The sequence below is a fragment of the Malus domestica genome, chromosome 15 (assembly GCF_042453785.1).
Source record: "Malus domestica chromosome 15, GDT2T_hap1".
NCBI classification, from domain to species: domain Eukaryota; kingdom Viridiplantae; phylum Streptophyta; class Magnoliopsida; order Rosales; family Rosaceae; genus Malus; species Malus domestica.
Window position 1 is genome coordinate 25,348,534 of NC_091675.1, and position 21,901 is coordinate 25,370,434.

The window sequence follows — 21,901 nt, forward strand, 5'->3', positions numbered from 1 at the left end:
TTCCTTGGACAAGTTTTTGGAATGTTGATTTCGACAATGACGTCGTGTAGAGGTCGGTAAGGTTATCTGCGATCGGCTTGCATGACTTCAATCTCCTGATGCTTTGCTGATATGATGTAGACGAAACATGTTTTGGCGTTAACTTCGTTGATGTATCATGTCTTGGTCAGGTTTATACATGTGGCATAGTCTTCATGGATTGTTATCGGGACTCAATGATGGATGAAAACAACTAGTACTTCGAATATGCTCAACAGGACCTCCTAACCATGTCTCACGTGTGGCGTAGTGAAGTAAGGTGAGTCTTGGAACAATTCGAAGATTTCACAACTAAGGTCATATCATAAACCTCTAAGATATTGCGATATCTCTTAACGATAAATACATAACCATTCGGGGATTTGCCTTGTGCGGGTTTAATAAGTAATTTACGTCAACATAACAAATAAGGCAAGCATCATTCTGAGGATTAGGGGGTCAGATCCGCTCGAGATGCATTGCGATTAGCCCAAATCCGTAGTACCTTTCAGGGTAACGAAAAAACGTCTTTAATACTAATTCAATGGTTGCGTGTAGGTGCAGTGCTGCATTTTTTATCAATAGATCAACAGCGAAAGAGATGTCCTGTTTAACGTAATGAGCTAAGTACAACAAAGTACAAAGTTGAACTTAGATATGGAATTTCAGATTCCATAACCTCTTAAAGGGTCTCATTTGCATATAACGTATGGAATATCATATGTATACTTAAAGGAAACACCTTCGGGGTGTAGTTTGACTGGTAGACCAAAATACCGTCAGAACAACGCTTGAACTTCAAGTCAAGATGAGTTTTCTAAGATCCATCATCTCAAATTCCGTCTTCAAGTGCGAGACAATTTTCTTAAGCTCTTCTAGAGTCTTAGTGAGATTCATGTCAACAGCATAAAGTGTAACTCTAGCATTCATAATAAGACTTCATAGTTTAACATGCAAGGGCATAATTCATATCCCTAACTGATCAAATAATCACTTAGACGGGTATACCACATCTGTCGGATTGTTTCAATCTGTAAGTGAATGCTTCAAACGAGTTGAGATGGTGTTCCGTGGTTTGGAACTATTTGAACCATTCCATGTAATTCTATGGGAACTTACATGTAAATCTCTATATTAATATCCTCATCGAGAAAACACTAACCACGTTTCATACTGCTGCAATCAAACATAGAACGTTTGAGAGAAACCTTGCGTCGTAAGGCTTGCATTATATTGTACTATTTCATTCATCTCATTACGCTTTCTTTCCCACTTGTAACACAATAGGGTTACCTTGGGCAGTGTAGGAACGATAGGTCCAAACACGCTTTGGTAAGGAATTTAACTTGGATTGTAATTTCGATTGTCCAATCAGTTCTACGTTGTCACTAATCAACGGAACATGGTTTGATATCCTTGCTATTCATTTATGTCGGTAGTTACCATATAAGTGAAAACATCATCAATGATAATCTCATTCCAATTCCATTATCTCATCCAAACAAGTTTACTAGACCAATAACTTCAAGTCTCGAGAGTAATCTGGATTAATCTCATGAGATGGAAATGATTTGAGACAGCGATCAAGTATAGATTCATTTTGTGTCGTGTCTTTCTCTTCTAGGGAAGTGAATCCTATGAACCGAGTGATTTGTCATGCTCCAGGCTAAGATAGAGTGATTGTTTATCCATCAGTGTACCAAACAGTCCAACAGGGGTGGCACACCCTTCAGTGATGCTGACTCGACGTCCGTTAAATACGTCTATCCTTGCAAGCATGTTTGCAACTAGTATATGATCTCGTCACTTTAGCTAGATCCGATGAATGCATTTGGAGTAACATTCTGAAAGTTGAAATACATCGCACTTGCTTATCATACTTGTACGATACGAGGATCGAGATGAGACATAGTGGGCAACGTCCACGAAAATTCGCGCCATTCTACAGGAACATTGACGTTCTTATCTCCCCCTAACGGCGGGAAGACTGTCTCATTAAAGTGACAATCCGTAAATGAGCGGTAAAGAGATCGCATGTAAGGGTTCTAAAAGAGCTAGTGTGAAGGACAATCGTAATCGACAAAGATTCACATCCTTATTTGAGGACCCATATTGGTATGTTGTGGTGGTGTAACTTAGTACATGGAATGCACACCTAAATGTGTAAATACGAAGTGTCAGGTTCGTACCTCGTAACCAACTATAATGTCGAATAGGTTGGGTTGCAATGGGCCTCAAGGCGGACCAACATAGCTGCGTACAAGATTGCATTGTCATAGGCAGAAACTGAAAGCTTGCTGCATTCACCAAGGTTCAGGTGATCAATTAAATTGCGCTTTATGATCACTCTATGAGGCTATTTGGGATGAAGATAAGAATTCGATGTTCAATTATAAATCCAAAAGACATGCAATACTTTATTGAAAACCATTGATTGTGCATTATCCATTCTTCCAGACTTTATAGGATAAGTAGGGTGGTGAACCCTTAAAATCGGCCAAGAGGTTTAGCAGCAATGTGTGTGGACAAACATGTGACCAGTTTGTCGATTCATCAACCAAAACCATAAGTATTTATATGGTCAGCAATTTGGTTAGATTAGTCCACATATATTCCCTTTGAATCCACTATGAAAAGAGGGTGATTTCGTATCTTTTGTGAGGGATGATTTACAAAATCAATTTTCCCAACGAGCAGGCTTGGCAAAGTGTGCTTGTAAGCAAAATATCCTTACTTCAAGTAAGGAGATGCATCGTGGCATCATTGTTCGACCTAAGTGTCCTAAACCGTTGTGCCAAGGCAAATAAACTACTCAATCACTAGGCTACAGGCTGGCCGCATGTGGCGTATTCCCCAGTTGGAAGATAGCCTATTGGCCCCAAATCAAATTTCTAGGCTCATTTTTGGAGGTGGTGTAAAAATATTCAACTCTATTTTCTATAAGTTGTTTCATTCATGATTATTGTTCTCTCAAATATCCTTAAGACTCAACGACATTCTTCCGGAACGGGTAGAATATAAGGTCTCTTAAATGGTAACTTAGTACCATTCATACAACGAGGACATACCAATGCTCTTAATGAGGTTAGATAGACCTGAAGTCGTTGCTAGAGATGTGATTTAGGCATAAAGTTAGTGTGCATAGTATCACATTCATCCAAACAACTAACTTTTCCACATTCGTACCTAATCACGAGTTTAATTGAATTTGGTCGCATGTATTAAGAAACATGATGCAATTAACTCGTATTTGAGGACAATATCAATAAGATTATCCTTAACTAAAACATACATCAAACTTGAATCCAAGAACATGGAAAAATGTTCACAAAGTAAATGGTTTACTGAGGGGATTCGACCAACAAGGTCATCCATGTCAAAATTTTACTTTTCCAACAGTGTTCGGTGGAACAAAATCAGTCTCACATATTGACTGCGAGAATGGTACTCCTCAACGACATTGGTAGGGGCACGAACAGGTGCATAACTAATGATCTATTCAATCAAAATGGAAACAGATTCTACATGGTTAAGGTTCAGGAACAATATCCCTTATTCTTGAAGTATTAGGTCTTAGGTGCCAAAGATCAAGCTTTGGAAGTGATGCCACACCTTGGCAGGCTCTGATTATACCATATGTTGTAAAAACAAACTCAAAATTGGATGGTGAGGCAGACATACCCAGACTTGGGTTCGGTAGGCTCCTACAGAAGCTGGAGGAGTCTGTTTAGTAGGCCTTTGTGGAAGCCGAGCAATAATGTTCCTAACATCTTTGCCGAAGTAAGGCACCACCATTCGATAGGTTTTGATCGAACCGGGTTGAGCCATTCGGTAAACTCCAGCCGAGCTAGGTTTATACCGTTTAGTAGACTCCGGTCGAAGTTGGGTCGATACCTTTCTCTCACGTTTGTGGTAGTCATCAGATCCAAGAATTTGGTAAACTTCCGCTTTCTACACTGCTGCTTCAGGAACGAGTTAGAAACATGGAAGGACGAGAAAAGTATTCTCCAGTCAAAATTCGATCAGATTTATAAACTTCAGAATTGTACTTATTCATGGACGTAATCATGGTGTGCTTCAGCCAATGTCTTTCATGATTAGATGGTCCATAGGAGCGGGCCAAAGAGCCATGAAATCCTCGTTCGGGAGGTACTTTTATCGGTAATGCTTTAGGCACAAGTCTTCGAATGAAGATCATGGCTGAGGCTTATTCATCTCTTCCATGCCATTTTTGGCTTCAATGGTTACTCAGATTCTTATTAGTCAAGTGGAGATTCATGTCTTATACCCACATAAAGTGGTTTCGGTCAAGAAATATCCAAATCAGTGAAATCGAACTTGTTATGGTTCGACAATCCATTGAATGGAAGGAACAAAATTGTGATTGGTGCTATGAAAATAAGATATCCATAAGAATCAAAGTTAGAACATTTGGTTTCTAAGACATGTTTTACATAAAAAAACATCGGGTTTTCATGTGTATATTGTTTTATGAAGACTTTGGGCTTTAAAGGCACTAAATTTGAAACTATAGGTTTGAGCTTAGTTATAAATCTTATGGTTCATAAAAGGAGGTACCTGTAAGAACACATAATACAATATACAACTAAGTGTGGTAGGTTTGGGTTGCTGCAGGAACTCACTTGTAAGTGTTTCGGGATTACGAAAGGGAGTCAGTGGTTCAAAGAAAAGAAATAAAATATTGAATCATTAATGTCCAAAAGTGGGCTTCAGGCCAATAATTTTGGATGTCTTGTCAGATTAATAGACTGCTAGTTACTTTAATTAATTCAATAGATCGGGACCATTCAGGGTCAATCGTAGAATTAAAATAATACAAAGTTTCATGCCATATTTTGGGCTAGACGGCTGCAGGCCATTCGAAACAAAATTCCAAAAATCGCTAAGGCTGTGAAATTAGGCACAAAAATATGGGTGCGGGTTGAAAAAAAAAGCCAAAAATAGCTTTGGGTCGAGAAAAAAGAGGTAACCCAGCATTGAATTGCTGGCTGCTGTCTAATCTATATAGCCCATTAGCTGTAGGCTGCAGTTGGGACGTGTGAGGCTGCTATAAGTAGCCCATTAACCTACAAAAGCAAGGTTGCAGGCTTGATGCACTCATGGGTCGAGAGAAAAAATTCACATGTAGCAGGCTTGTTGCTGCAACGCGGGCTAGCCACCCAGGGTGGGAAAAAAAAAGAGCCCAACAGCATGGGTTGGTACAGGCGGACCATTGCATGGAGGAAACTAAGCAGCAGTCGAGTTTTTGGGCCATGGAGCAGAAGCCTAGCAAGGCTGGCTTCTGATGAGGTGGCATGAATTGGGGCTGCAAGCCCAATTGTGAAGAACCTAGTCATGCGGGCTTGGTGATGCGCACACAGCAAGCCCAAAGGGCTGCTGAAGTTTTGGTCCATGTTTGGCTCAATGTGGCTTCGAGTCGCGATTTTCCCTTTTTATATTTTTTTTTCGAAATTCCTAGGGTTTGAAAACCCTAATTGCTTCTAATTTATCTTGTTTCTTTGACTCACAAATTCCATATAGCATAATTGCGTATTGCATGAACAAATATATTTATTTACAAAATATATGAACACATATGCAATATATATAATTGAAAGGAAAATATAAATATAGGGGGTTCATGCATCATGGGGAATGTTTCATGCTTCATGGTCATTTCAAATATTTTAATTTATTTTAAGCGTATCTGATTGCCAGAAAACAACAAAAAGCCTTTGAATTTGTAAAAAATCCTTCTCTAAAAGTCGTGCATCTGATTGGCAGAAAACAACAAAAGCCTTCAAATTTGTAGAATATCCTTCTCTGAAAGCCTTGCATCTCCAATACATTGTATCACGTCCAATAAAGAAAAAATAAATTGAATCAATAGCATGTAGATCAATTCAATAAAATAATAAATTAATCATAAAAAACGTAATACTTCCCTGATTAAAAAATAAACTCTCTTTAGCGCAGCATTAAGACTGTGCTGATAACGTGTTGTAGGCATAATTTATTGAACAATTATGGAGGCCAGAGAGAGGGGGTGTGGCACTTAGAGAGAAAAGAGAGGTGTGTTCTATTTTACCCCATTGTGCCTTTATTTATAGTGGTAGGGAAGGCTAAATTCTTACTCTAATAGGATTACAACTTTAATAGGATATTAACTACTAAAGGGAATATTCAAATATATCTCTAGATACACTAGGATTTACACAATCACATTTCTAATCTAATAGGACTGCAACAATAATCACTTATTGTTAAGTTTTATATTAAGAGTTGCAATTGAACATTAATATCGAATATTTAATTTATATTTTTAAATCAAATTGAACGAAGAATAATCATATACATATTTGAATGATTTAGTGACCAAGAAAACAATTTTTTTATTTGAAATAAGGCATATATTCCGTTACTAAGTTGTTAATCCTTGATTAATACCAACATTAAAGATTATAGTGTTTGTATATTGTCAATTCATCCATAATAATCCACTGCTCATAATGAATTTACTTGAAATCGAAACACTAAGGCAGCGGAGAACACAAGTGCAATGTCGTTAGTGTGTCAACTAGGACATTTAGAACTAACGAACCAGTTATGAGTGTTACATAAGAGTTAGTTTTAAGGAGATTCTAGCTCAACTTATCCCATAAAACGCTTATGTGTTCAGTTGATTGTTGTCCATTCTAATATGTTTTAGTAAAAAAAATAAATTATCATCTTATTTTTAGCGAAAATATTGTTAACTATTCAAATTTCCCGTTCATTTGAAAATGCAGCTTAACTAGCTGCGGTCCAAGGGCGGACCCAAATTTATATGAAGGTATACATACTAAAGTCTCATGAAAATGAAACTCAAGACAAACTATTATCAACCAGTCAAGTCCCTTGATTCTTTATAAACAAACTCTAACATGAATAAATACATGTGAAAATTATATTGAACGAAACGTTCATATTGTTAAATTCCATACACAAATGCACAACCATTAAGTTGCATTCTATGTTATTGACGTGAATACATGTTAGGGTTTAGTTATCATTTTGTTAATTTCCAAAAGAATTATCTTGGCTATAGCCCATGGTTGGGTCTTTGATTTGAGCTAGGCGATGACAAGTTTGATAAAAATAACGTCACATGATCACAAATACTTTACAATTGCACGTAAAACGCAACAAAACCTTTAAACCAGAAGTACAACCTCTTCGATAGGCATGGAAGCTGAATTCCACCCTAAAAGCTCAAGGAAAACCTAACCTTTACGCATGCATGGCATCTTAAGTCACTATACACAACTTAACTCACTTCCATATAAGTATATAAATCCACACAAAAATCTACTCTTACAACATATTTGTACAATATTTGTAATAGAGATTGGATCTACATGCATGAGCTCTACCTCTATTAGAGAAATGATATAAATGATGATACAAATAGGTAGTAAGTGTAGCATTACTCAAATCCACAATGACAGTAATAATAAAGCAAAAAGATTTCCTTATTTATCGGGCATGCAAAGGATATATATACCCTTAATTATTCACGACAAAAACGTGTGTATTGTAGAAAGTGGGATAAGGTTATGGAGAGTAAATTCTAGTTTAGATATAGATTGTATGTGTTTTATAAGTAGTTGTGTTTCTCTTTATATTGGTATTCTCAATTCGGTTTTATAGTAGAACTTCAGTTATCTCAATGTGTAAATTCCAATTGCACATGTACTCCATGACACTCAATTTGTGTTGTCCACATGTTAAACTTGAACATTTGCAACATATGAGAATACGTGTTGATAGTGACTAATGAATCTCACATAAAAAAAAAAAAAAAGGAATAAACTATATGTGTACTTACAAGTATTTGGGTCACAGATCATTGTCATTGATTTTGTAGTGGTTGAACTTCTTCGCATCTAAAAGCACTTTTGGGATATTTACTTAGCAATGTCGTTCGAACCCTAAAGAGGAAGAGCTGAGAAAGCGTCCATGCGGAAAAGCAAGGGCAACTCATACCAAGCAAGAGCGACATCAATACCCAAAGCAAATACATACGCACATAAACTTTGGTTACAATCTTCATTTGATTTGATAACTTGAAGGGACGTATAAGATTCACTGGATTATCGAACACGTCCATGCATAGGGATTACATAGGATGGTGCATTGTCAGATTAAGAGACAAAAAAACTAATAAGAAATTGATTGTGTCCTTACTTTCGGGAATGTAGATCACATGAGTTTATATAATATCCAGGAACTTTTGTTTTTGCTTCTTTTGTAAGAGAAAAGTTGGCCATAGCGTTATTTTGAGATCTTAATTACTGTCGTGAGTCTCTTCATGCTTGGATATTTTTATTTGATCTACATCGTCATCAATGGTAGCCCATAGGAATCCAATGGTCCACATTTCCAAAATTCAATTCGGTATAATTTCTCCCGTACAGATAGAAAGATTTTTTAGTGTGATCGGTACACGGGGATGGTACACCATATGTCACTAAACAAATGGTGGGATATATGTGCTAAAAAGTTAATAACTTAAAAAATAAAATTTCTCACCATTCTTATTAGAACACATATACCACTTGTATTTCTGTCAAAACTAAAAATTTCTCCTACAAATAGGGAAGAGTCGTCTTCTCTTTTTAAAAAGAAGCAACATGTTAGCGATTAAAGAGAGCCAAACCAAGGGCAAAACTTTTTCTGGTTCCAGATTCCAATATCAAATTGAATTCTCAACAGGAACATGATAAACTTTACACTTTACATCATTTTCCCTCACGTATTCTTTATTTATAGTTATTAGATTGGATAAATCAAATAAAATCAACAAAAAAAATTATCTTTGACATCGTCGCCTTCCACCAATTAGTTTCATAATTCACCAAAGCCTCTTGAAACAGTGGTACGTGGGCGTACGTGACCATTTTTAATGCTTATATTGACAGACAAGGAATGAAATGACCACATTGATTATTCATTTTTAGGGACCAAATTAATGGGAGTGATCAATTTAAGGACCGAATAATGTGATAAAAAAAAACTTATTATATAAGTCAAATCAAACCAGTCTTAATCCATATATAAATCCATTATTCGGATTATTGAATTAGGGTTGTATTCAAATTAGCAAATTGAAAGTCTTAATCCATACTTTAAGGCCTTGTTTGATTCACCGTATAACACATCGAATATGATTAATAATACGAAGTTAGGTGTTTGGTGTTCCTATGTACTAAATAGTCACCAGATTAAATAATGTGGCCCCACCCCTTATATCTGGCTAATACCCGCTTAGTTATACCGCCCAAAACCACGGTATTATTTAGTCGGGTAGAAAACACACCTCTCTCGCTCTCTCCGTCCTCATCGCTTTCGTCCCGAATCGTTTGCTCTCTTCATCCCGCATCGCTTGCAACTTTTCCTTGTCCTTCTTCTCTGTTCCGCCCTCTTGCAACTTATCCTCCTCCTTCTCTGTTCCTCTTTCTTGCAATATTTCTTTCAATTTTTCCTACAATTTGTCCCAGGTTCTCCCTCTCACATCTTGACCCGGGCTCCACCACTTCTCGAGCCCGACTCCGCCGTAGCATGATATTATCCTGTTTGGGCCCCGACCACGCCATTACGATTTTGTTTCTGGGAAATCACGAGCAACTTCCCTGTGGGTCACCCATCCTAGGAATGCTCTCGCGTAAACTCGCTTAACTTCGCAGTTCCGATGGAACCTGAAGTTAGTAAGCTCCCAAAAGGCCTCGTGCTAGGATTTACACATTGAATAGGATTAATAATACGAAGTTAGGTGTTTGGTGTTCCTATGTACTAAATAGTCACCGAATTAAATAATTCGGCCCTACCCCTTATATTTGGCTGATACCCGCTTAGTTATACCACCCAAAACCACGGTATTATTTAGTTGGGTAGAAGACATGCCACTCTCGCTCTCTCTGTCCTCATTGCTTTCATCCCGAATTGTTTGCTATCTCCATCCCGCATTGCTTGCAACTTTTCCTTATCCTTCTTCTCTCTCTGTTCCGCTCTCCTGCAATATTTCTTTCAAATTTTCCTATAATTTGTCCCAGGTTTTCCTTGTCACATCTCGACTCGGGCTCTATCACTTCCCGAGCTCAACTCTGTCGTAGCATGATATTATCCTGTTTGAGCCCCGACCAAGCGCTCACGGTTTTGTTTCTAGGAACTCACAAGCAACTTCCTAGTAGGTCACCCATCCTGGGAATGCTTTCTCGTGAACTTGCTTAACTTCGTAGTTCCGATAGAACCCGAAGCCAGTGAGCTTCCAAAAGGCCTCGTGCTAGGATTAACATATCGAATAGGATTAATAATACGAAGTTAGATGTTTGGTGTTCCTATGTACTAAATAGTCACCGGATTAAATAATTCGGCCCCACCCCTTATATCTGGCTGATACCCGCTTAGTTCTACCACCCAAAACCACGGTATTATTTAGTTGGATAGAAGACACGCCACTCTCGCTCTCTCCGTCCTCATCGCTTTCGTCCCAAATTGTTTGCTCTCTCCATCCCACATCGCTTGCAACTTTTCCTTGTCTTCCTTCTCTGTTCTGCCCTCTTGCAACTTCTCATCCTCCTTCTCTGTTCCGCTCTCCTACAATATTTCTTTTAATTTTTCCTACAATTTTTCCTAGGTCCTACTTGTCACATCTCGACCCGGGCTTCACCAGTTCCACAGCCCGACTCCGCCGTAGCATGATATTATCCTCTTTGGGCCCCGACCACGCCTTCACGGTTTTGTTTCTGGGAACTCACGAGCAACTTCCCAATGGGTCACCCATCTTGGGAATGCTCTTGCATAAACTCACTTAACTTAGAAGTTCTGATGGAACCTAGAGCCAGTGAGCTCCCAAAAGGCCTCATGCTAGGTAGAGATGGGAATATACATATAAGGCTTATATGATCCTCACCCCTAGGCGATGTGGGATCTTACACTCCCCCTCTTCCTCCTCTGTTTCACCCTCCTGCAACTTCTCCTCATCCTCTTCTCTGTTTCGCCCTCCTGCAATATTTCTTGCAATTTTTCCCAGGTTCTTCTCCTCCTCCTCCTTCTCTGTTCCACCCTTATGCAATTTTTCTTCTTATTCTCTCACTGTTCTGCCCTCCTCATCCTATTTTTTCTTCCATTTTTTTTAATTGATTGCAAATTTGTGTTTTAATTAAAATTTTAGGGTTTTTCAGTTTTCATATCTAAAAAAAGAAAAACAATTGATCTGTATATTATTTTTTTGCTTGTGTGCCCTGAGTTGTGTGTGTTGCAGATTCAAACCCAGTTGAAGAAATGGGTTAGGAGGTTTTTCCAACTTCTTGGCTTTTTGGTGAATTCATAATATCATGCATACTGGGTTCGTGTGCTGGTTTTGCTGCAGGAAGGTCTGGAGAGCAGATCTAAGGATGAAATTCACTAAACTAGTAAAAATTTGTTTTTTTTCTTTCCTTATTTTCTTGAATCATCAATTGTTTTATCCGATAGAGTGTTAAACCAAACACAGTATAAATTATACGCTCATTAGTCCTATATTGCACCAAACGTCCGACTAATTTAATCAGTACTATCTGATGACTATTTATCCTATCCGACTAAAATAATCAATACAGTCTGAGCTGCCAAACGGGGCCTAAGTATATCAGATTCGGATGAAATTTGGATCAAAACCCGATCTATTGACAAGTCTATAAGATGAAAATAAAAAAAGATGAGAGATGACTCCTCGATATTTAGTGTTTAAGATATCGATGTATGAGGAAATATCAATATGCAAATTTATTGAAATATCGATGGATATAGCGATATCGGTTGCCTTCAACGGAAATTATGTAAATTTGCAATAGGGTGAATATATCAACTCATTTAGATTTAATCAAAATTAGAGAAGAAAAAAAATTCTCAAAAAAAATGTTCAAAAGTTCAGAATCTGCAATAGGTTCCGGTTAAATTTATGTTCGACATTCATTGATTTTACCATATCTCACCGTTATAGGGCGAAGTTTTCATTTCACCTCCCTTTCCATTGATCCTTTATTTTTTAGATATTTCGATGGAAATATCGACCATTTCGTAAATATTTTAAATTAATAGCGTCTTAGTATTTTGTGTGTAGCTTTTTGAATTTTACATATGTAGAATATAAGCATAATGTTGCAGTCATATTTAGAAAAGGAATGTGATTGTGTAACTCATAGTAGGTATGGGAATGTATCTTATATTCCTATTAGGAGTAGATTACCTATTAAATGTTGTAATCTTAAAGGCAAAGGTTTTTACCTATCCTACTACTATAAATAAAGGCACAATGGGGTGAATCAAACACACATTACAATTAAATCACTCTCTCTTCTCCCTCAATATTGTCGGCCCCCTTTCTCTCTCTAAACCTTAGATCGTTCAATCAAATAGGCCTACAACACGTTATTAGCACGCTCTTGCCCGAAGCTGAGGAATTGATGCATCGTAGGAGGAGGCTATCTTCCACCAAATTCAAGGGCTTATTTTTATTTTTTGCTAATCAGGTATGCTTAAAATAAAAGAAGATATTTGAAACCTCCACGAAGCATGAAAACATTCACCATGATGCATGAACCCCTCTATGTTTATATTTTCCTTTCGATATATATATATTGTATATGTTCATATATTTTTCAATATATATATTTGTTTCATGCATCGAACAATTAAATTGTTATGTGGAATATGTGAGTCAATGTATAAAATTAAATTAGAAGCATATTTAGGGTTTCCTCCACCCTAAGGGATTTTGAAAAATGAGAAATTAGACATGGTGCGGCACACCCATCGCACCATCACTATGCACGCAAAAACTAGGCCTCGGCTTATGGTTAATCTGATGGGCTTGAAGCCCTTCGCCCGTTTGCACCGTAGCCCGCATCGTTAAACCAACCCAGATTTATTGGGTTTTTCCCCTGCACACAGCAACCTTGATGGTTGCTGGGTTTTGTGTTGCCTAGGCCCGCAGCCTGCACCTTGGCCCTCGTCACAACTCGTGTCCTCCACGCCAGCCCATAAGGCTGGGCTTGGTCTCTGCGGCCCACTCCGCGCATCACCTGCAGCCAACCCAAACGGCTGGGCTTTGCGCGCCAAACCCACAGGCCAGCTTTCGCTGGGCCTTATGCCGTGCCCTCAACTAGGCCAAAATTGAAACCCAACTGCTGCTGGGGTTTCTCCCACCCCTTCCTTCCCCCGGGTGGCCTGCAGCCCATTCCCGAGGCCCTTTTAGGCCTTGCCTTTTACTCAAGGCACCCAACCCGAGCCCAAATATTTTTGGGGCTATATTTCGATCCAATAATATTATTTCAATATTATTTAGCTTCTACAATTGACCCTGTATGGCCTGATTTATTGAATTAATTAAAAGTGACATGTGGTCTATTAATCTGATAATGAATCCAAAATTATTGACCTGAAGATCACTTTTGACATTAACGATTCAATAATTTATTTTTATATTTTGAACTGTGACATACTTTCGTAGTAACGAAGCTCTCACACTTGAGTTCCCGAAGAACCTCAAATCCACTATATTTAAATTAGTATATTGCATTCTATGTTTCTTTCAGGAACCTCTCATTATGAACTAATTGTTCATAAAAACTAAATTGAAGCTGTAGTTTCAAATTTAGTGCCTTTGAAACCTGAAGTTTTCATTCAAAACATACCACATGAAACCTGTAGTTTTCATGTATAAATTAAACTAATACATGTATATAGAACCTGTATGTTCAACGATATATGTTTATGGCTTCCATATGACTAATCACAATTTTCCCTCTATTTTAGGGACATGTCGAACTTGAACAAGCTCGATTTCTCCACTCTAGAAGTCTCCGGAAGAAACTATCTGAAGTGGGTTCAAGACGTGAAGCTTCATCTGACTGCAAAGGGTATTAAAGCCACCATCGAGACACGTATCGCTGACAAACCTGTTGGAAATTCAGAAGGCTACTGCAATGATCTTCATTTGAAGACACATCCATGATGCACTACAGACTAATTATCTCGCTGAGGATGACCCATGCACCCTCTGGCTTGCTTTGGTCAACCGTTTCGATTACCAAAAAGACATATACTTGCCTGAAGCAAGACACGACTAATAGCATCTTTGCTTCTAAAACTCTAAGTCCGTGAGTGAATACAACTTTGAAGTTTGTAGAATCTTTTCACTGTTGAAATTATGCAAAGTGGAACTAACCGAATCAGATCTCCTAGAGAAGACCTATTCGACCTTCCATGCCACCAATATTGTCTTGCAGCAACAATATAGGGCACATAAATTCACCAAGTTTTCAGATTTGATCTATATTTTACTTCTTACTAAAAAGTAGAACCAGCTTTTGATTAAGAATCATCAAGCTCGACCAATTGGCTTGAACGTTGCGCCTGAAGCACATGCGATTAATTCTAGCAGCCATAAACAACGAAAGAATCGTCGTAGCCGTGTCAATGGGCGGTAAGTCCCACCATGGGCCCAAGGTCAACAGAGTGCCGCACCTAAAGGAAGAAATGTGACCCAGCAGCGTCCACCACTTGCCCCTAAGGCCCCAAACTTCAAGAACAAGGGCAAAGCTCTCGTTCAGCCTGCTTCTATTGAACTGGACATGTGTTATCGCTGTGGATCAAGAGATCACTGGTCACGCATATGCGGAGCTTCCCTTGAGGCTATTGCCAAGTATCATTCCCGTCGTGAGTCTAACTTTGCACATATGGATCATCTGGAAGATGCAACTACATCAATGGAGATATCAGATTTTCAGGAGGTGTCAGCTTCTATGGATGAATAAATTAGACATGTTTTTAGGGTGTTTACCCTTAGTGGCCAAACCCACTAGCAGTGGCCGGCCCTACCCCCTATTTTTTGAGGTTTATGGTTTAATTTTGAACAATTTTTCTAAGTATTTGGAATAATTTTTTTTGGTTTTGGTTTGCTTTGAATTATGGATTGTTATTTGAATGGATATTATTTTCTCGAATTGCTTAATTGAATGAATGGACTTATATTTATACATGTGACCAATTCAATCAATTTATTTCTAGGTATGTCTAGTGGGGAAGTTAGTTGTCTGGTAGATAATGCAACCACGCACACCATCTTGCGTGAACGACACTATTTTACTAACTTAATACCCAAGAAAGCTCATTTGACAACTCTCTCAGGCTTATCTAACCTGATTGAAGGATAGGGAAAGGCACATATCATGTTGTCCAATGGTACAATCTTGACCATTAAAGAGGCATTCTATTCTCCACGTTCGGGAAGAACGTTGCTGAGTTTTAGAGATATTCGAGATAATCAATATCATATTGAAACCACTGAAGATAATGGTTCTGAATTTCTTTGTATCACTTCATACGAATATGGTTAGAAGCATATTCACGAGAAGTTGGAACGTTTGTTGAGTGGGTTGTACTTCACAACCATTTGCGGCATAAAAGCCCACAATGTGGCCGGCATTATGTATGAGTTCCAGGATACTTTGTTGCTTTGGCATGACCGTTTGGGACATCCTAGACGTGACATGATGCGCCGTATCCTCAAATCTTCACACAGGCCTAAGTTACATCCCTATGTTGGACTCCTACCATGCAAAGTGTGTTCTTTAGGAAAGTTGAATACTCAACCCTCATATACAAAGATTATTCATGACCCCCTTAAGTTTCTTCAGGGGATTCTAGGGGACATTTGTGGACCTATCCAACCAACATGCGGACTATTTAGAACTTTCTGGTATTGGTTGATGCATCGACAAGATGGTCATATGTTTGCCTGTTGTCCACACGCAACACCGTGTTTGCTAAACTCCTAGCTTAACTCATTAAGCCTAGGGCTTACCACCCTGTTTATCTGATTAAGTCGATTTGATTGGATAACGTTGGAGAGTTTACGTCACAGACTTTTGACAATTATTGCATGTCAATAGGGATTGATGTAGAACATCATGTACCCCATGTTCACACCCAAAACGGCCTGGTAGAAGCTTTCATAAAGCGCCATCAATTGATAGCTCGGACTTTGGTTATGAGAACCAAACTGCCGGTGTGGATACAAATTTTTGCCTTCTCATTCTTTGACAAAATTACACCTACAAAACAATCAACACCTTTGGTCAAGGCCAAAAGCCTCACGCGCCCATGATGAATTGGGGGGGGAGGCTTTAGCCGAAGATCCTCCGATGCCAAAGTTAGAATTTAGAGAGAAAAGTGTTTGGAGAGTTTTTGGGAGTTTTACAAGAGTGTGGACCTCCTTTATAGAAAAAATAGGGTCATATATAGGGAATGGAGGTGGCCAGCCCGTAGAGGTTTTTTGTGTGAAAATGGGTGATTTAATTGGTGATTAATGGATTAATTAGGAATTAATCCATTAATTAGCCAATTAATCCCCATTTATATGGAATAATTTGTAGGTTATGAAGTAATTACCTAAGATAAGGATGGATGAAATAATTTGGAATTGGTTACCTTTTTTGGACACTCTTGGCTTGATTAAAGAATGATTGTCCATTGCTCGCGCGTAGGATAACTGGTGTGTCTCAGGGGTAACTTTGTCCTTTTTACCAAAAATTCACGTGTCGCCTTGTGATTATTTTTGGCACCACAAATGCCCCCACATCTATTGGGCTGCTTGTAGGAAAAGGGCAGCAGGTGTAGAAATCTTTTTGCTCTAGGAAACTTAGGACTGCTTCCTGTTTTGATGTAGATTCCCTCTTTAATATGAAATTAGATCATTCTAGGAAAGAGAAATAAATTTCTCTCAAAGCCTATTTAAGTCCACCTTAAGTGGGTTATGAAATCAACTTTGGAGAGTGATTTATTCTACCCTACAAGAGAGAGAGAGAGAGCTTAGAGGATATTTGTTCCCCCTCATCTAGCAATCTTCTACATCTTGCCCATGCAAAGGATCGTCTTTCGCTGCTTTCTTCGTCTTCTCCGTGCCACACCAATGTAATAAAAACTTAATTTCTTCTTGTCTTCTTCTTGGGTGGTGCTGACACGGGGCAGTCGTCGGGATGGTGCGACATGTCGGCTGGCAGGGGTAAGGAGTCGGCTTGGCATGGGCCAATGAGGTGATGTGGCAAGGGCCATTGCTTAAGCAGCTCGGCTTGATTAAAGCCAAGGATTGGTTCGGCATAGGCCGAGGAAGTGGTGTGGAATAGGCAATTGTTTGGGCTGCCACATCTAGGTTGCCTGCTGAAAATGAGGAAATTGCTTGAGTTTGATTTTTCAACTACCATAGATGGAGCAGTCAAGGATGAAGCTACCAAGATTAGAGTTGCTGAAGATGAAGTGTCGGATGAGCGAACTGTTAAGTGTAAAAGTAGCTGCTGCACCCTAACCATTTGTTGCTTAGTTAATCTTCAAGCATTCGATCTTTTGAACTATGTGGCTTTCTCGCACTGGAGAGCTTGCCTATATGGGTGTTAGAGATTTAGTTTACCCTCTTGCACTGGAGAATAATTAGTTTACCCTCTTGCACTGGAGAGCAATTAGTTTATCCTCTCGTACTAGAGAGCAAACCCATATGAGTGTCGGGGAATTGGTTTACCTTCTCGTACTGGAGAGCAATTAGTTTATCATCTCGCACTCGAGAGCAAACCCATATGGGTGTTGGGGAATTGGTTTACCCTCTCGCACTGGAGAGCAATTAGTTTACCCTCTCGCACTGGAGAGCAAACTCATATGGGTGTTGGGGAATTGGTTTACCCTCTGCTCGATCTTGTCATTGAAAGATGACTCGCTTATGTTGGTCATGTCTCATCGAAGTGCCTTGTCAATAGCTTCGTTGTGTGGGAAATCGCTTAATCGCTCGTTCAAGGGTATTTCTACTTCTTTCTGAATTTGCCTTTGTTGGGGTGACAGAGCCCTCGGCTGCCCCCGGTCGTGACTTGCTGGTCTAGGCTGTTATTCCATGTGTTCATCTCATCTATGTTGTGGCTGCGGTCGATGTGGTATGCTCCTAGCAAGAGAGCGAGTAACTCACAGGCTACTAGTTGAACTTGAGCCGGATTGAGTGACTACTTATCTCCGTCCGCTGTGCTGCCTACTTCGATATGAGGTGAATGATGCTCCTTGCGGGCCTTGCTGCGAATGAACACTTTGCTTGAAAGGTTGCTCATGTTGATTATTGGAATGTGGCCCCAACTATGAGTGTATGTTTGTTTGTGGGCCTAACTGAGAGTGCACGCTCCTCCACGTGCTAAGACAGAAGTATACGTTATCTCGGGGGTCCAATCGAGAGTGTACTCCATTAGAACGCTCGGTTCATGACTGGTCAAGTGGATGCTTTCCGGAACGTTGGTGGAGAGGTTCGTTTACCCTTGTCCTTCTTTGGGACAACTTGTTCGGGCACGTTGGATCTCGGTGCGTTGCAAGAGTTGATTCACCAAGGTTGTTTATTATGTGAGGGCGTTCATCAACTCTATGACTTGTCGAGACAAGTGTTGTTCGCCATTTAGATTAAAAGAGCTTGGAAGGAATATGCCTCATTGAGTAATGGAAGTGTGGTAAGCTCCGGGCGTGAGATTTGAATTGGAAAATGTCAAATCTATGGAGAAACATGGTGAAAATGCCCCGGCTCGATGGTTGGTCTGGATGGTTGAGATAGTCTTGGGTCGATTTGGGCTGCTTGGAATGCCTCAGAAGTAGGTTGGGCCGCGGGAACAGGCTAGGCCACAAGAGTGGGCTGTTCGGCAGGAGCAGGCTGAGCCACAGGAATGGGCTGCTCAACGTATGATGCACGCATGTGCGAAGCTTGGGCTTGGCAACGCGTTAGGCGTGGAGTAACATGGCTTGGGTCGTGGCCTTAGTGCTGTGAGCAGCCTTGGATGGCACGGCTTGGGCCATGGTGGTGACACCATGGACCTCGTCGTGGGTGGCTGCCGTGGTAGCCACCGCGGTGGTTCCCATGGTGGAAACTCGTGGTGGTGGTACCGTTCCACCTATTGTCACATTAGCCTAATAGATCGCCGTAGTCCCATCTTTTGAATGTTGAAATTTTTATTTGTTGAATTTTCTAAATTTCTAGCCATTGTACTTCTCTTTTACGTTTTATCAAAGAATTTTTGCAAATAAAAAATTCTAATAATAAGAACGTACGAAAAATCTACAAATGGACAAGAAAATTGAAAACCTTGGATGCGAGAGTCTTTTACGAGTGTGGGACTCAACTTTCAATGAAAGCAACAATTTGTGGATGCAAATTTTCGCCTTCTCCTTCTTTGAAAAAATTGCACCTACAAAACAATCAACACCTTTGGTCAAGGCCAAGAGCCTCACGCGCCCACGATGAATTGGGGGGAGCTTTGGCCGAAGAACCTCCGATGCCAAAGTTAGAATTTAGAGAGAAAAGTGTTTGGAGAGTTTTTGGGAGTTTTGCAAGAGTGTGGACCTCCTTTTATAGAAAAAATAGGGTCATATATATAGGGAATGGAGGTGGCTGGCCCTTAGAGGCTTTTTGTGTGAAAATTGGTGATTTAATTGGTGATTAATGGATTAATTAGGAATTAATCCATTAATTAGCCAATTAATCTCCATTTATATGGAATAATTTGTAGGTTATGAAGTAATTACCTAAGATGAGGATGGATGAGATAATTTGGAATTGGTTACCTTTTTTGGACACTCTTGGCTTGATTAAAGAGTGATTGTCCACTGCTTGCACGTAGGACAATCGGTGTGTCTCAGGGGTAACTTTGTCATTTTTACAATAAATCCACTGTCACCTTGTGATTATTTTTAGCTCCATAGCCGATATCTGCCTAGAGCTATGCAATATTGCACGCAGCTATGTTGGTTCGCCTGAGGCCCATCGCTACTCAACCATATTCACCGTTATAGTTGGTCACTGGATACGAGTATGACGTCTCGCATTTACAAGTGTTTGGTACACCGTTTATGTGCCAATAGCATCGCTGCTACGCACCAAAATGGGTTCTCAGAGAAAAATGGGAATCTATGTCGGTTATGATTTGCCATCAATTGTTCGCTACTTGGAACCCTTGACAAGAGATCTTTTTACTGTACGTTTTACGGATTGTCACTTTCATGAGACAGTCTTCCTGTAGTTAGGGGAGATAAGCATGCTAACGTTCTCGTAGAATGTTGTGAATTGTCGTGGTATGCTCTCACTATGTCTCATTTAGATCCCCGCATTGCCCAGTCTGAAACTGAGGTACGACGAATTATAGATCTTTAGAGCATTGCTCAAAGCATGCTGGATACTTTTAATGATCTATCAAAGGTGACAAGATCACATATACCCACTGCAAACGCACCTGCAAGGATAGACCCGCGTATGTCCACAACCTGCCTTGGAAGGCAGGGCCATCTCCTAAGGTGGGGAAGCCACACCTTCTATGCGGCAAGTTACATTGGCGGCTAGCCAATCATCTACTCCGACCCTGAAGCGTGGCAGGCCCCTTGGTTTAAAGGATTCACAATCTCGGAAGAGGAAGATGGCACCAACTAGTGACCCTAGTTTGAATCCGACCATCGCTCACTCATTCGTTCCAACGCATGAGATTATTTTAGATTACGGTGATGCTTCAAACGAAATATGCCGGCCTCCTCAGAATTGCGAGATTTCGATCCATTACGCAGTATTGGATGAGGTTTGGAATATGAATGAGATGACCGTACTCAGTAGCTACTGACATCATGCTTAGCGATGACATTGAACCACGTTCCGTCGATGAATGCCGACGTAGAACCAATTGGTCAAGCTGGAAAAAGCAATCCAGATCGAACTCAATTCGCTCGCGAAACGTAAAATGTTTGGACCTATCGTTTCTACACCACCACGCGTGAAGCCCATTGGCTACAAGTGGGTTTTCGTGAGGAAGCGTAATGAGAAGAATGAAATAGTGCGAAACAAAGTATGCCTCGTAGAGCAAGGCTTCTCTCAGCACCCTGGGATTGATTACGAGGAGAAGTATTCCCCCGTAATGGACGTTATAACGTTCAGCTACCTAATCAGTTTGGTAGTTTCTGAAAAACTGAATATGCAGCTTATGGACGTGGTAACCGTTTATCTTTATGGGGATCTAAATACGAAAATTTACATGAAAGTTCCAGAAGGACTTCCATTGACTAGTTCAAATAGTTATAGACCACATAACACTTTCTCAATCAGGTTGAGGAGGTCACTCTACGGATTGAAACAATCGGGGCGGATGTGGTATAACCGTCTAAGTGAATATTTGACAAGTTGTGAACAACGAATTATGCCCATGCATGTTCATAAAGAAGTCATATTCTGGATTCACAATCATTGCAGTTTATGTCGATGACATGAACCTCATCGGGACTCCCGCAGAGCTTAAGGGAATTGCTACACACTGGAAATCGGAATTTGAGATGAAGGATCTTGGGAAAGCTCGATACTGTATCGGCCTGGAGATCGAGCATTGTTTGGATGGAATCCTAGTACATCAATCGAACTACACCCAAAAGGTGTTGCATCATTTTAAGGATAAAGCAAAGCCTTTAAGTACACCCATGGTCATTCGGACTCTAGATGCTAAACGAGATCCCTTCTGTCCAAAGGAGGATGAGGAAGAGATTTTGGAAACCGAAGTTCCTTACCTAAATGCAATTGGGGCTTTATTGTACTTGGCTCAGTGCACTAGACTCGAGATCTCCTTCGTTGTGAATCTTTTGACAAGATACAACAATGCGCCCACACGCATGCATTGGAATGGTGTTAAAGACATTTTGCGCTACCTCAAAGGTACTACGGATTTGGGCATGTTCTATACCCACGAATCTTCGAGTGTTGCCACCCCTTATGGTCTTCGGATTGATTCTCGCCTTGATAACACAAGTCTATAATGTA